This window comes from Empidonax traillii, unplaced genomic scaffold (genome assembly GCF_003031625.1).
Source record: "Empidonax traillii isolate 1590-97213 ecotype Southwest subspecies unplaced genomic scaffold, ASM303162v1 scaffold61:size1379657, whole genome shotgun sequence".
Classification (NCBI taxonomy): domain Eukaryota; kingdom Metazoa; phylum Chordata; class Aves; order Passeriformes; family Tyrannidae; genus Empidonax; species Empidonax traillii.
The window spans coordinates 175159-190220 of NW_020955254.1; positions in this window are offsets into that span (position 1 = coordinate 175159).

Here is a 15062-nt window from a genome sequence, read left to right on the forward strand (position 1 = left end):
TTTCCCACCACCTGCTTCCCATTTTCAGTCCATAACACACATGCCTGTTATTCAGGTTCTCCTCACAGACATAAGATTAGATCTCTTATGCAGACAAGAGGCTTTGACCCAACTGTATTTGCCTCTTCTTGGTTCTGCAAGATGAGGCATTTCTATGTCACTTTTTACAAGAGGGTAGAGGTCCAGGCAACATGAGTGCATGTTCTCTTGTTCCCCCTGTTTATCTTAATTATGGTAGTGTGGATTATGACCTGCTTTTTCACAATCAATAGTCATACCACCATAAGCCTCCATATTAGCATATTCTTGTCTGGTATAAGTTGTGTCGGATTCTTGTCTGACATTGAGAATAGCTTTCAGAAACAAACAGAGAAGGAAACTCTTAAAAAAAAAAGTTAAATCAACAACAAAGAAACCTATCTAAACTGAAATACGTACAAGTAAATTACATGATTGAATAATTTGACTAAGTAAAAGAAATATGTTAATAAAGTGCTTACTATCATGCTCTTGAATTTAAAATGTATATAAAATATATATTTTTAAAAAACCCACAGGAATAACATTAGTTTATAGTTATATAGTGATATGAAATTCTTCATTCTAAAGATATGAAAATGACATTTACAAAAAATGTGTAAAAAATGGTGAAATGAAGCAATGCTTAGGTTTCAGGATTATATTTCAGGCTATACAGCACTATTTGTAATATGCTTGCAAATGACAACAATAGAGGAAAGAAATAAAACTTTTGAGAAAAAAAAGCAGCAAGTAGGAAAAAAACATATAGTAAAGATAAATGTACAGATGTAATTTAGAGAAGTCAATGACCAAGGGATAACCTTCTTCATATCTTCCAAAAAATATCCCCTAATAATAGTTAGATAAGAACAAGAAATTAAAGAGTAATAATGCATTAATGCATTAATGCAAAGGATAGGGTTTAAATAAGAAAGTTTTGTGCTTAGCAATATAAATACAACCCCAAAGAATTTTCACTGTAAACAGACAAAACAAATGTTGGATGCAATTGTTACGAGTGGGATTTAAAACATGATGGTATCCAATTGCAGCTTTGCAAAAACTGGGCAAAAGGGTAATCTTATTCACAGTAAAAGGAGGAATACTTTTCAATGCTGTATTTGCTGCTGTGTTCATAAATAAAAAGGCTACTATACAAATAGCTTTTCTGGGCCTCAGAAACTGGTATCCTTTAAGATCAATGACCCATCTAGTCTTGGGTGGACCTCTGACCCAGTTTCTTAAGTATTCTTTATTTACTATGTATGATCATCTAAGATATCTAATGTTATTTCTGCTCCTGAACTGAAATCCCTCACAAACTTAGTAAAGGATGCAATGATCCCTGGGACAATTCTTAAAATATGATATCAATTAATTTGAGCTATTAGCTTCCAGTATTAGGAATCATGACTCCATATATACAAAAATACATAAAATTTTATTTTCACTCATTAAGAGCACTGTGAGGGTTCTGCTAATTATTTTAGTATACTTAAGAAGAGCATTAAAAATAGAACTGTGATATTATTAACTGGCCAATATAGTGCATTAATACATACTCCAAAACTGAAACAAATAAATATTATCAAGTTCTGTCTCCTGCTATTACTAAAACTATCACATAAAATACTTTATGTAGACTGATAAAGATTTATCTTAAAGTATGTATATATATATAGGTGTATTCTGCTACAGAGTGACTGTTTCTAACCTCTTCAGTACAAAACTTCTCTCTAGTTTGTAGCCATTAAAATTCATTGACAGTTTATATGTTCATTGCTCCTTTGGGGAAAACATCCTGCACTGTACCTGACTCTTCTCCTTTCCTAGTGTTTATCTCCACCCCTTATGCACAACCTTATGCACAACAGTTACAATTCTTTCTTTTGCTAGACTATGCATATCAAACTTATCTTGGTTTCTGTTATGTTGTAGGTCCAACATTTCCCTGATCATCACTGCGTATGTTTTAATAGCAATATTTTTTCTCTTGAACATGGCCCTTCAGAAGTCTACATAGAATTCAAAGAGGAGAGTCTATTTGAATTCTGATATATGCCTTCTACTGAAGAAATGAGTGTAGAGGAAACCTCTCAAGATACACTGCAGGGAAACTTTTGCAAGTGTGGATCATGCTCGCAAGTTACTAACGTGATCAAGTATTGTATTCATATATTTTTTGTCCTCTATTATTTCCAACTGTTGAATTAAAAGGCTATGGAAATTCCTCATGTTATTGCTCTGAAAACATTAGTTCACATTCTGTAATATTATTTCTTTCTACTTCCATTATTTCCAGTCTCAAGGTATTTGACTTCTTCCTGTATACCAGTTTAATCCATCATGATGACAGCACCTCATGCCATCAGCATATTTTCACATTTTAACATATTTTGTTTCATAATGAAAACAGTCAATAAGATCTGTGGTTAAAGAAACTTCCTCCAGCTTCAAAGGTTCTTCTTTTTTATTCTCTGTACCTACTGTGGTGAATCAACTCCTCTCAAGTTTTCTTGAAGACTTAGTTCTTCTCAGTGTCAATTTAAAGTTCTGGTGCCTTTACTTTCATTTTGCCATATTTTTTTTCCTTTAAATAAGTGCTTTATCTTACCAGTCCCCTAGGAAGTCTTCTTTATCTTCAGAACTCAAAATTGTCCCACCTCTATTAGGTAAGTGACATGATAATATTTTTAAGGGTGCCATATTACTTTCCAGAATTTCTATTTAAATTTAATAAAAGAATATGCCTCTGGCACTGATGTTTGTGAAGGGGAAAAAAAAAAGAACTGAATGCAGAGGCATTTTTCTGAGTCTGAAATCGTGTAACGAAATCTTTAGGACACTAAGTTACTGTCTCCTTTTAGCCTAGTAGATATTAGACCAGTATCTTGCTATGATGATTAAAACGCCATCATTGTTACAAACATAAAATTACCGCTGCTGAATGTACAGACAAGGAAGAGAACAGATTGTGTTATGAAGGAGTCACGTGTGGTGCTCAGCCTGACGCCGCTTGTGGATGATGTTCAGAAGAATGTCAGCACCTGTTCCGTCTCCTGATCCCTAGGAAACAGCTAGAGAAAGGAAAAGCCACAAGGAATACTTTGCAGAGCTCACTGGTATATATATGCCTACATAAATTTTCCCCAGATCAGCAATTTATGTGACATTCAGACCCAGAGAATAGTCATTACTGAATCATTTTTTATCATTTTTCTTTGCAGTGAGATGGGAAATAGTCTCCTTTGAAAAATTCACAAGGCTCTGAGCCCATCTAGGTATGGCACCCATACCCTGAACCATACTTGTTGAGTAGGAGCAAACTTCAGAAGCCTAGCAATGTGCATACCATCCTTTTCTAACATCAGTAAATGGTGACATCTCAAATAGCTAGAATTTAGTTTGTGGATAAAACTTGGGATGGTACACTGCTTTCATCAAGTCATCTCAGGCTCCAGCCCTCTTGAGCTTATGGCCTGTAAAACAGCTTTGGCTTTCTCTCCCAGGATAACAATATGAGTCAGAACTGCCTTTCATATATGAGAGAGGGCTCATTATCTGAGCAGAAAAAAGCTAATATTTTTTCCTCTTTTGTTTGTTTGTTTGTTTGTTTGTTTGGGGTTTTTGTTGTTTGGTGTTTTGTGGTTTTTTGTGGTTGGTGTTTTGGGGCTTTTTAAATGAGGAGCAAAAAAAAGGTAAGGCAAAGTATTTATATACTTACCTAACTCATTGAGTTATGTTTTGCATCAGCATTCCACTGTGGATGAAAAATCAAAATTAAGAAATTGTGGATGTAGTTAAATTTGGCATCATCAGATAAAATTCTACTTGCTTGTGAATGTATGTTTTTTCCATTCTGTTTTGTCAATGAATGCCAGATGTAGAAAGCACAGTGGACCAAACTGAGATTATAACAAGAGTACAAAACACAACATTGGTAATTTCTGTACCACATATAACTTTGATCGAGTGAAGTGCATTTTTTAGCAACTGAACTTTGATACATACAGCTTTCTCCAGGTAAAACAAATAGAAATTTTCCCATATATAGTGAAACTATTTTATCATGATGCAAAATTTTAGAGTAAGCTACTTCCAGCCCAATAATTCCTTCCTCTCTAAAGATGCCAGTTTTTAACTCAGACCTAATTAAATAATGTTTCCTAGCTTGGCAAAAGACTAATACCAAGACTATTTTGCAAGAGATTTCTTATGATAATGAGATCTGAAAGTGATTAATTTAGAGACATACATAAACACTTCCAGTCTATCGTGAACTATCATATTACTGTGTACAGATTAAGGGAATTATATTGAATTTGCATTACAAGTGCAATCATGCATATCACAGCTTTTCCCTGTTGTTTTTGTGGGGTGTGAGAGAAGAGATACTACAACTTTTTTCTTGCTGATACTTGGATAGACACTTCTGTATATTCCTACTAACACTTTTCTTACACTATTTTTAACCAAATCAGTGAAACATCTGAACTGGAATAATTCCACTTCCTCTTCAAGTCTGACTGCCATATTAATATAGAAAGAAAATATATATATGCTCTTTTTCAGATACTATATTTTGATTGCATATTATTAGACTACTTTGTACACAGACAGCAATGATGCATTAAACCTAATGAATCGTAAAAAGTACTGTTACAACACAGAATACTGGGTACTTTTTACATCTCAGTGCCATTATTATTCAAGCTGTATATAAAGCAAGCACCTCAGTTTAGGAATGAAGTTATTCTCTAGTTCCATCTCAGCTAGAGTCTTATATTTCCTACTTTTCTAAGGCTCACCTACTCTAGCAAAGAGTCCAGCACTATAAATGTAAAACTGCTCAACAAAAAAATCTGCGCTGAAGACATGAATCTGTGCATGAAGACGTTGTATCCTACAGATATTTTGGGGTCATTTCTTTAGGTAAGCTCTGTGACTACTGAGTATTAGTGGTTGCAGCTTGAGAGTTACACTCCTGGAGTGGACCTTCTGGTTTAGTTTTATCCAGCATCTAGCCCACGTGTTTTGACATGTGTGCCAAAGCACGGTAAATGATTAGGACATTGAAGATTCATTTTTGATCCACAGTAAAATTTTAGTTTGACATAACTTAAGTCATAAAAAGCTTTAAGGAAAAGCAAAGAGTAAAACCTTTAAGCATGGTTTATCCATCTAAAAATGGATACATGTTAAAGAAATTATTAAAATACTTGTAATAATCACATGATCTGTTACTGAACATCTGCGATGAGTCTGTGTTCTTCAAAAGTACTTTGTATGATTCAAATAAATATTTCATCCCTAAACAGAAAGAAAAATTGAGTTAATCTGACCTATTCTAAGTTTAAATATATATAGATATTTACTCCTAAAAAATAAGCAGATGTTATGTAAATTCAACTAGCTGAATCCTTAGCTTATTCCGGCTCAGTACTGCTAAGAGTCTACAGTAAAGGAAAAAATATACTATTAAAAGTTGTTAATTGAATACTTAAACCTGACAGTGATGACCAGTTAAACTGTAACTTTAATGCATATGTCTTAGACATAGTAAATCTTGCAGTTCATCTGTGATCTCTACTAAAGAATTAATATATAAGTCACAAGTTCTCCTGTCTAAACTAAAGTGTGTATATGTGTTTCCTCTCTGTGAGGAGCAGTGTCTCAAATTAGACTTCCATAATAATCTTTCTTGTACCCTGTGCTAACAGTGGAACAGTTGGCAATGTGCTAAGGAAAGCATCTTCAAAAGCACCTAACAGCCTAGTACATGGGGAATACAATTCTGTTTTTAGAATTCCCACTATGCCTCTGTTTCTGCTGATGCAGTTTAAATCACCGAATAACAGAGCTACAGATGCCTCGGTGGGGAGGGGCCTCTGAGTCCCCAGTACTGTTTCCTGCTCGAAACTTAACTAACAACCAGCAATGGAGCAGATCAGCCATACCTTTGTACAACTGAGTCTTGCAAACTTCTTAAGAGGGAGACTTTACACTTGCTCGGGATGCCCTGTCCCAGTGCTGCACTAGTTTCTGGGCCTCCCTTCGTGCCTTACAAAGGGTATTCTGTGGGTGGTGTGTTGCCATCTGGTCCAGTGCTCTGCAGGACTTTGACTGCTTTTGCCTATCGTACTCTATCTTCAGTCATATTGATTACACCCTAGTCCTCCACCTCCCCCTCTACCATTCCTGATAGTGCATTGCCTACTGCATTGTTGCTTCCCTAAAGCTAGAATTCTGTCTCTTACCTGAAAGGTGGTGCAGGAAACCTAATTAATTTTGCCACCTTTTATTAGATTATGAGACTTCATGTAGTTGGATCTACTGTTAGAATTACTGAATGGTGGCAGGGTTCCAAGAGCATGCTTTAGAAACTTTAGGGAACTGAGTACTACTACATATTGAAGAGAGGTTCTCAAGCAATTAATAATCAATCTTTCCTATAAAACAATAGACTTCTAATTTCAATTTGTCTAGATTCAGATTCTAATCACTCAACATCCAAAAGGTATTAGATTGACCAAGAGTTATTTTAAAGATTTTAAAGAAATGTTTATAAAACACATTACTGTTAGGAAAACAAAGGTGACTCCTCCTTACTTAAACATTGCTTTCTATCAGGTGATGGGCAGAGGGATTTAAGCAGAGTATTGGCTTCTGGTCTGAATGGTGTACTAGTGAGTATTGGCTTCTGGTCTGAATGGTGTACTAGTAAGTTTTGGAAGAGTCTAGAAAGAAGCTTGGCTACAGAACATTTAGGAATCACAGTGGCCTTTTGGCTTTACATATGCAAATTACAGAAGTACACACAATCAACTGTGAAAGACATTCCAGTTCTCTGATATAAATGAAATAACAAGAAGGAAAAAAATACAACTTCTTCCTTTCCCACAAAAACTATAAGGCATGATGCCAAAAGGCTGTAAGGATTTTATTGCTTAAATAATAACTGGCTGCAGGCATCTGGACTCTGCAACATGTTTATTCTGATGCAAAGCCAACAACTTTTTTTTCTGAAAAGCTAGGAGAAACTCATCCTTCTCCTAATGAAGCGGTTAACTGCCCTCTGCCTAGAATAGTCATAAAATGCTAATTTACACAAGGTCATGAGAAAACAGTAGAGCAGAGCCCTGTGGGCTTCCATGTCATGCCAATAAGGACAATTCAGTCTCTTCCCTAAACCAAGCAGCCTCTCCCCTAAGTGTCACTGAGCTTGATTTGTTCCAACACAGGCACGAGGTTTGCAGGTTTCTTTCTGACTTCAGCCTTGTTTCTTCTTGTTAACAAGAAAATGTTTTCATTTCCATCTTAACGTCAAAGGATGAGGTTTAAAAACAATTTTTAAAATGAAAACTTAAACAGAATCCAAAATTACGGAGGTAGTGTCTTGAGTATAAGTTTTTGCATTAACCTAGCCAAACTCTAGAGTAAAACCAAATACTTCCATAAAGAATTAGGCCAATCAAGTATTTACCACTGGCATCTTGTGATGTCTGGTCATATTCTGAACAGCCACAGAAAACCTGTTCTGTATGACAACTCATTTCAGCTTCACAACAAGGTGGATCTCAGTTTGTAGATAAAATTTGGCACAGTGCACTGACCTATTTTCTTTCAATACAAGTCCCACAGTAGAAAAATCTGATACAGGAGAAAACAGGCACAGAGATATTTTATTATTGATTCACTTTTTTTGAATAGAATTCCACATTAACCAATCTGGTAATATTCAAAGTTAAGCAAACACCCTTGCAAGTCAGGTTGTGTTTCACTGCTTCTGCCCTTCAGATGCTGGTCATAATGAACCTCTAACTTCTGTTTGTGCAAGGAACATCTTTTAGCGTAAGCTACTTATCAAAGTGAGTGACCTGGAGATCTTTACAGACTGAAGCAATCCAACTGACTGAAAAGAGTGACTGTAAGTGGTACAGCCACTGATCATATCATCTTTTCTGAAGCAGCTAATTGGTATTTTCCCTGTCCTTAAGTGCTCATGCCATGAAGGACTAAGTCGTTGAAGTCATAGCTTAGACATTTACACTATCCTGCACTGTTATCTACGTATTAATCCATCTGCATCCTGGGTTACAGCAACAGAATTACAGCCAGTAGGCCAAGGCAAGATATTTTTCCTCTTCACTCAGTAGACATTTGCACGATCTAGAATACTCAATCCAAGTTTGGGCTCAGAAAATAAATATGTTGATCAAATGAAGTAGGTATGGCATGGGAATCACCAAGGTGGTCAGAAGTTGGAGCACTTGCCCTTTAAGGAGAGCCTGGGGCAATAGGCTTTGTTCAGTTTGGAGAAGAGACAGTTTGAAGGGGAGTCAATACTAACTCTAGCTCCATCACTTAAGAGTAGATTTTTGAGAGGATCAGGCCAGACTCCCCTCAGTAGTGAACAGTGGGAGGATGAGAGTCAAAGGTATAAGCTGAAACAGGACAGGTTCAGTGAAGTAGAGATTGTGCAAGCCTAATCCTTTAGCATTTCAAGGTTTATAAGACCATATAAAGCCCTGACCAGCCCAGTCTGACCTCATAGATGAGCCTTCCTGAGGTGCCTTTCTACCTGCATTATCCTGTGAACCTACCATCTGTGACTCAGATTTAGGTTTTACAGCTTCATCTTACTACCTCTTATTTGTAAAAAAAGTGGAATAATTACACATGAAACTGTAGTCTAATCCATAATGGTTACAGCTACATTGCTCACAAAGGGTTTCTTCATCAGACTAAATTTGCCTTCTAAAAAAACCCAGCTGATATAGATGTTGAAGATGTAAGATGCTATATTCTATTTAATATTCAGATTAATTCCAGCTTTGACCAACTTTTATATTACCAAATACAACTGAATTCTTGGTTTATATATCAAAATTTGCCTACAAAACTCAAACATCATCACAGATGGTGAGTATGTTTTTGTGACCATTTGTAATGTGATAGTTTGTGGGTCACTCCACAGTAAATGGGCATCTGGAATGGCCATTAAGGTTTGTCAAAATTATTACACATCTTCAAATGATGGTGGGAATGGGTGGGTTAAAACTTCACCTCAGTAATAAGATCCATCCATAATTGGCAGAGACTGTAACAATATCCCAGCTGTGCCAAACCAAGAGTAAGAAACCTCCACAGTGCCAAAAGAAAAGCTTGCTGAGGATCTTCTCTCAGATGGGGAAGTCCTGAATCAGTCATGATGTGAAGGAAATTGAAAGAAAGTCTTTCCATAAATAAAGGCTGGCTAATATATACGACAGAGAAAGCAGGAATATATAGTCAGTTTTCAACATGGATAGAAGTAATTTTTGGCATTCCAAAGGGTCAGTACAGGGACTGTGTTGATGAATCTGTTCAGATTTGGCAGGGAGCAGAGGGTAAACCCTGATGTGACTTGTGGTTTTCTGATTCCTGCTGTCACATGCAAAGCAGGTGGCACTAGCCCTGTGTCCCCTCCTAGCCACTGACGGAAAACAGAATTCTGGCACTAGTTCTATGGTCTTATCCAGTAAGACTCTTATCATGTGAAAGGACAAACCATAGGAGACAAAAACAACCTTAAACTCCTGCAGACCCAGACCAGAAGAGCAATGATATGAAAAAGATTGTCAGATGTGTATGCTTCTGCACATTAATATTTTAATGCGTGCTTCTTTGCAGTATGGGCAGCCTTTCTACTTCAGTTACACAAAATGGCTTCTGCTGGTAATAAATACAAAATAATAGAATCCAAGAACACAGAAGCTTTTTTAAAGAACTCATTAAAAACAACAGCAATAATAAAAGTTCTCAGAGAACCAGAACTGTAAGTCAAACCCCATCAAGCTAATAGACAGAGATTACAGAAGATAGCTGCTTTCTCTGAAGACTAGAGAGGTGTCTCCATTGTCTGCTATGCTTGGGACAGCAAAAAAGTAAAAGACAGAGAAAAAAGTAAAGATGGTAGCAGTAGCAAATGAGGTTGCAAGTAGCATGTTAAGCAGTGAGCAGTACCATCAAATTGGTGTTGAGACACGAAAGAAGAATTCTGTCAGCATTCTAATGCCATTTCCTCGGATGTCTTAAGTGAAGCCATCCAGACCTCCCCTAGTGCAATACTGTGGCCTCACAGTACTGGGTTTCAGTGTTTTCCAGCACAGAGAGGTCAAGAAGAAGGTGCAAATATTTTCAGAGTCTGAACACAGATATGCCAGGAGAACTCCTAATGCAAACCTGACCCCAGAGATGTCATCAGCAATGAACATTTTAGTGTTTTTTGTCTCAGCAGCCACTCTAGCTTGATTATTCCTTTTCTACAAATATGAGGAAAAAAAAGGTCACCAGCTTATTGCATGCTATTAATTTTAAATAACAACAATAAAAAAGCCACATCTCATTTTTTAATACGATATCTTTTGTACACCTGTTGCAACATTGGGAAACTGAAGGGCTTAATCTTTGATATTACATATTTACAAGCCTCGCAGATCAAACTCAAATGGTATTTCAACTGTACTTTACCTAGAGCTAGAAATGTCTAGGCAGATAGCCCAGAGCATATTTAGAGCTGCCCTGCAGTCAGTGAGACACATAAAGTGAATATATAATGTCAAAATACTGTAAAAATAAGTCAGCTAGAAAATAATTGGCTTGGATCATAGGTCTACAGGGCTAAGAGACTCGAGCCATTGGTAAATTACACAGACATTTTTACTTGATTTCCTGTTTTTTCAGCTCTGAAGTGATAATTCTGGTGAAGATGATAAAGACTGTTGAGGAGATTTTATTTAATACAGATGGACATGTTAATGCAGAGTGATCTACCCATCCCTCCAATTAGCCTACTAGGTGCAGCTTGATATAAAGCAGAGACTGGAGCCCTGAGGACATGAAGAAAGACAGGGAGAGCAACATAGCTCAGCATGTTTTCAGGAAATCCAATTATTTGTCTGAAGCTTTGAATTCAAAAGTGGATTCAGAAAGTCCTAAAGCAATTATGATTTGCACTGAAAGAGACTGGCTAAAGCCAGCAGCTAAACGCTTGTATTGTTTTTGGCTTGTGTGCTCCATTTATACAGTAAGGCCCTTTAGCACAATCACTTCAGCATGTAACTGAAATGAGTTTAGTTTTCAATAGGATTCTTCTTTCAAATAAGTTGATAAGAAACACACCAGCTTTCTTATTTTTAGTACAGACAGAAGGGCTCAGAAACAATTCTGGATTTCAAAAAAAAATTACTTGAAAACTCCTAGGAGCTTTAAAGACAGTGTTGTGTTAAGTATCTTGCACAAGATGAACATTGCCTGGGTGCATACCCTGCAGTTAGTCTACTAACTATCTCATCCTGATCTGAGGCAGGAAACATATTAACAAGATATGTAAATACTTTATGCTTGATATGTTTGCTAGTTACTCTGGTGAATGAAAAATGTAATTCTATTCTATGCTTTTAATGCTTTTACCAACACCAAGCGTAAATGCACCTACTAATTTGGATACTTAAATATCCATACTTATGTATGCTATCTACATAGTCTATTTGTATTACAACCTTAAACCACTTTATTAATGGTATCAAGAGATACCTGTAATAATTCTAAAGGAACTGAGATATGGAAAAAACATCTTATGAGACTTTATACATTTAGCTCTTGAATAGACACTGACCTTGAACATATTTATGTAAAATCACTGTATTCATATTTTATGTGTGCATGAATTCCTGTCTTCACTTTACGTTTTGTTAATGAACACTCTGTCTGTAAATTGTTTTCAAAGTCACCAAATATAATAAAAGAAGATCTGTGAGGCATCTGTAACACTTGGAATCTTATTTTTTACATTTAATGAATATATTGTTTAATCATCAGTTGTAAGCTAATTTGTTTCAATTTCAGAGCCTCTTTATAGATTATAGTAGAAGAACAATGTGCATTTTTAGTCACATTCTTCGAATTTTGAATCATTTATATGTCTTTTCTTGAAGATAAAAATCTATTCTATAAAAAACACTGCCCTGAGCTGTAGCTGCTAGATACAAAGTTTTCTTTTTAAATAGCAGTAAAAATACCTCACAAGCAAAGTTGGCCCAAAACTGGGATTCCAATTTCACTGGAAGTTTCTTTTTAATTTAGTTTTGATCTGACCTGTGGTGGCTGTTTCCAATGTCTGTAGCCCAGGCAGACTCTGCAGGAATCCAGGCAGGGTTCTCTTTGAACTCTGTCTGGAGTTTGCTAAAACCTCATTGAACCCAAGATGTTTTAAATGAAAGACTTCAGACTATGAAGTAGCATTTTTTGACAAAACTTTGTTTCCTTTGATAATTTCTGAACACTTCTATTTACAACATGCTTTGATTGAAGACAGACTGTTATGATGAAATGACAGACGTTTCATAATTATTCCCTTCCAAAGTCTTTTGGATGCCAGCCTCATCATAATTCACAAATGGGTCAGTCTACTTCTCTTTGACTCTGTGTTTTCAGTCACTTAATAAGAACCAATGTCTACTTCAGTAATCAGCTCAACATATTTTCATAGACTTCTAAAGCAAAATCACAGAGATAACCTTGTAACTAATTTTTAGTATTAGTTATCAGAAAAACTAAATTCTGTTCAGTCTTGCTGCTAACACTGTGTCATGGGTTTTGGCCTGCCACAAAAAACCTCTAAGAATGTCTATATAAGCTTTTGTGATGGGTCCTCGGGCTGCTTTCAGATCTCCAGTTAGATCTCCAGTCCCAAGCAATAATCATTGTTTTCTACCATCCCAACAATTTCCTTGTCTTTTCTGATTATTACTTAGTCCTGTTGTCCACTGATATGAAGTTTGGTTTTTGTCAACATTAACTATCTGACACATAGCCACCCCATTGTGCCAAGATAGTTACCCAGTCCTATCCCAAGTTGTTTTGATTGTTAGTGTGGAAAAAACAATGCTGTTAATCTTCTCCCTTATATGTCAGCAGCTAACAACCAGTGTAACAGAAACTGTGTTGGAAAGTGCTCCAGGCACACCACCCCTCTGATTTAGCATCTCTGGGCAGCTGACCAGACTGGCTGAAGGATGGGATGATCCTGCTGTTAGTTAATTGTGCATATGTAAAAGTTAGAATCAGACTGTCAAGCTGCATAACTGCAATTAAGAAGCCAGGCTCCATATTCAGCAGTACTCATGTGGGATTTCTGAATTACTAAACACTCTTGCTAGTTAGTTTCCTTCCTGAAGTGTTCGCAGGAGGCAAACATATATGTCAACAGCTATACCTCCATATGAATACACTCATACAGATGCACACAGGCATAAGTGCATATATTTGTACATACATGACACATAAAGCTTTTGTGACATTTTAAAGTCTGTAAGGGAACAATAATTCCAATATATGTAGTGTATTTTGCACATTAAGGCCTCTCTGACTATTTAAATGTTTGAAAAATTTTTCACCTGCTCTGCATTCTTGCTATGCGTTGTGTCAGTCGGTTCTTACAGTAAATCTCTTTGTCTCCCTCCGCTGGGTACCTACAGAAGATAGAGTCTGAACCTCCCTTATTAAGGAGGTGCTACATCTTTAACTCAAGAAGACATCTTGCAAAGAAAAAAAAAAAGAGGTACAGTTCTTATGGGTAAACCTGGTATCACAAGCATGGTCAATTTTTTTTCTATGTCATCCTCAGTTAAAGAAACCAACACTTTCAGTTTTTAAGGAAACAGTAAGGAAAAAACAGAGATTGCAAAAATAATAATAAATAAATGAATAAGAACTGTACAGTGTACACAATACAGAATGCATTATGCTAACTTAGCTTGTACAAAAATATGGATTTTGTTCATAGAATATTAAAGATCTCATTTTAAAATTTAAATATATTTATACACATACATACATATATACAAAAAACCCTCTTTTTGAAAACAATTTCAAAAAATAAAAATATTCCAAAAAATCATTACAAATATGTATACATCATAAAGATGTAGGTGCTTAAAAATGAAATGTTCCTAGCTATTTTGAAGCGTACAATATTGATTGTCAGATGGTGACATCAGAGAAGCAGAAGAGTCACTGGTGTAGAAATTTCTCTTCCCCAACTGGGACCATGACTAAAGCTTGTTTTGGAAAAACATGTGAGATATATGCCTATTTTGTTTGAATTTTTTTTATGAGGTTGAACCTTAATAATATTCAAGATGATGAAATTGCTTGTCTGTCTTTCTAAAAAGAAGATGCAAACAGTCAGTACAATGCAGAGATCTGCACCAGTTGTTGCTTAATTCCCTGGTGGAATTTAAGACAGAGCTGACCTATGAAGTCCTAAGTGGTTTGGTTTGGGGTATCTAAGTGCCTCTCTCTGTACATTATATTCCATTAGACTTCTTTTTTGAAGGCATTTGAGGTAAAATTCTCCTTGGAAAACAAGACAAAGAAGCATTTCTAGGGTGTTCTCCATTCATAGTCTTACTGAGCTGCAGGTTTGTTTCATTATGTAACTACAAAGTTTTGTTTGGATTTGGTTGGGTTTTTTCCATACACCTTTCTAAGATAGAGATACTGTTTACCATAAGAAAGGTTATAGGGTTTTTGCCACAGTGGTGCTTTGGCAATGCCAGTCTGTGGTGGAAAGTAAGATTGTACAAGACTGTACCCTGTCATTTTAAGTATTGCTGTCAAATAAGATTATGTTACAGGAAAATACCCCAAGAAAGCCGTTTGTGCATAAAAAAAAGACTTTCATAAAAGACTATTACATTTCTCCCAGTTTCCAACTTTTGAAGTTAATTTATGTCTACTGGATGTGTCTGCACTGTTCTGAGATGTTCTGAGCTCCACCACCTTATGAGGGGAGGGGAGTTATTTGTGAAAATTTCTCTCCAACTTCCCCTACATCAAGAGTTGGTAGTACCAGATACTGAATAGGGAACATGTCTGCAGAACACCAAACGGTAAATAACTGAGCCCATCCTCCTCTGGTGTTTGATATATCAGAAATCATCGTCCAGAATCTTCTTATACACTTAGGCAAATTAGAGAGTTCATTCACACAAGGT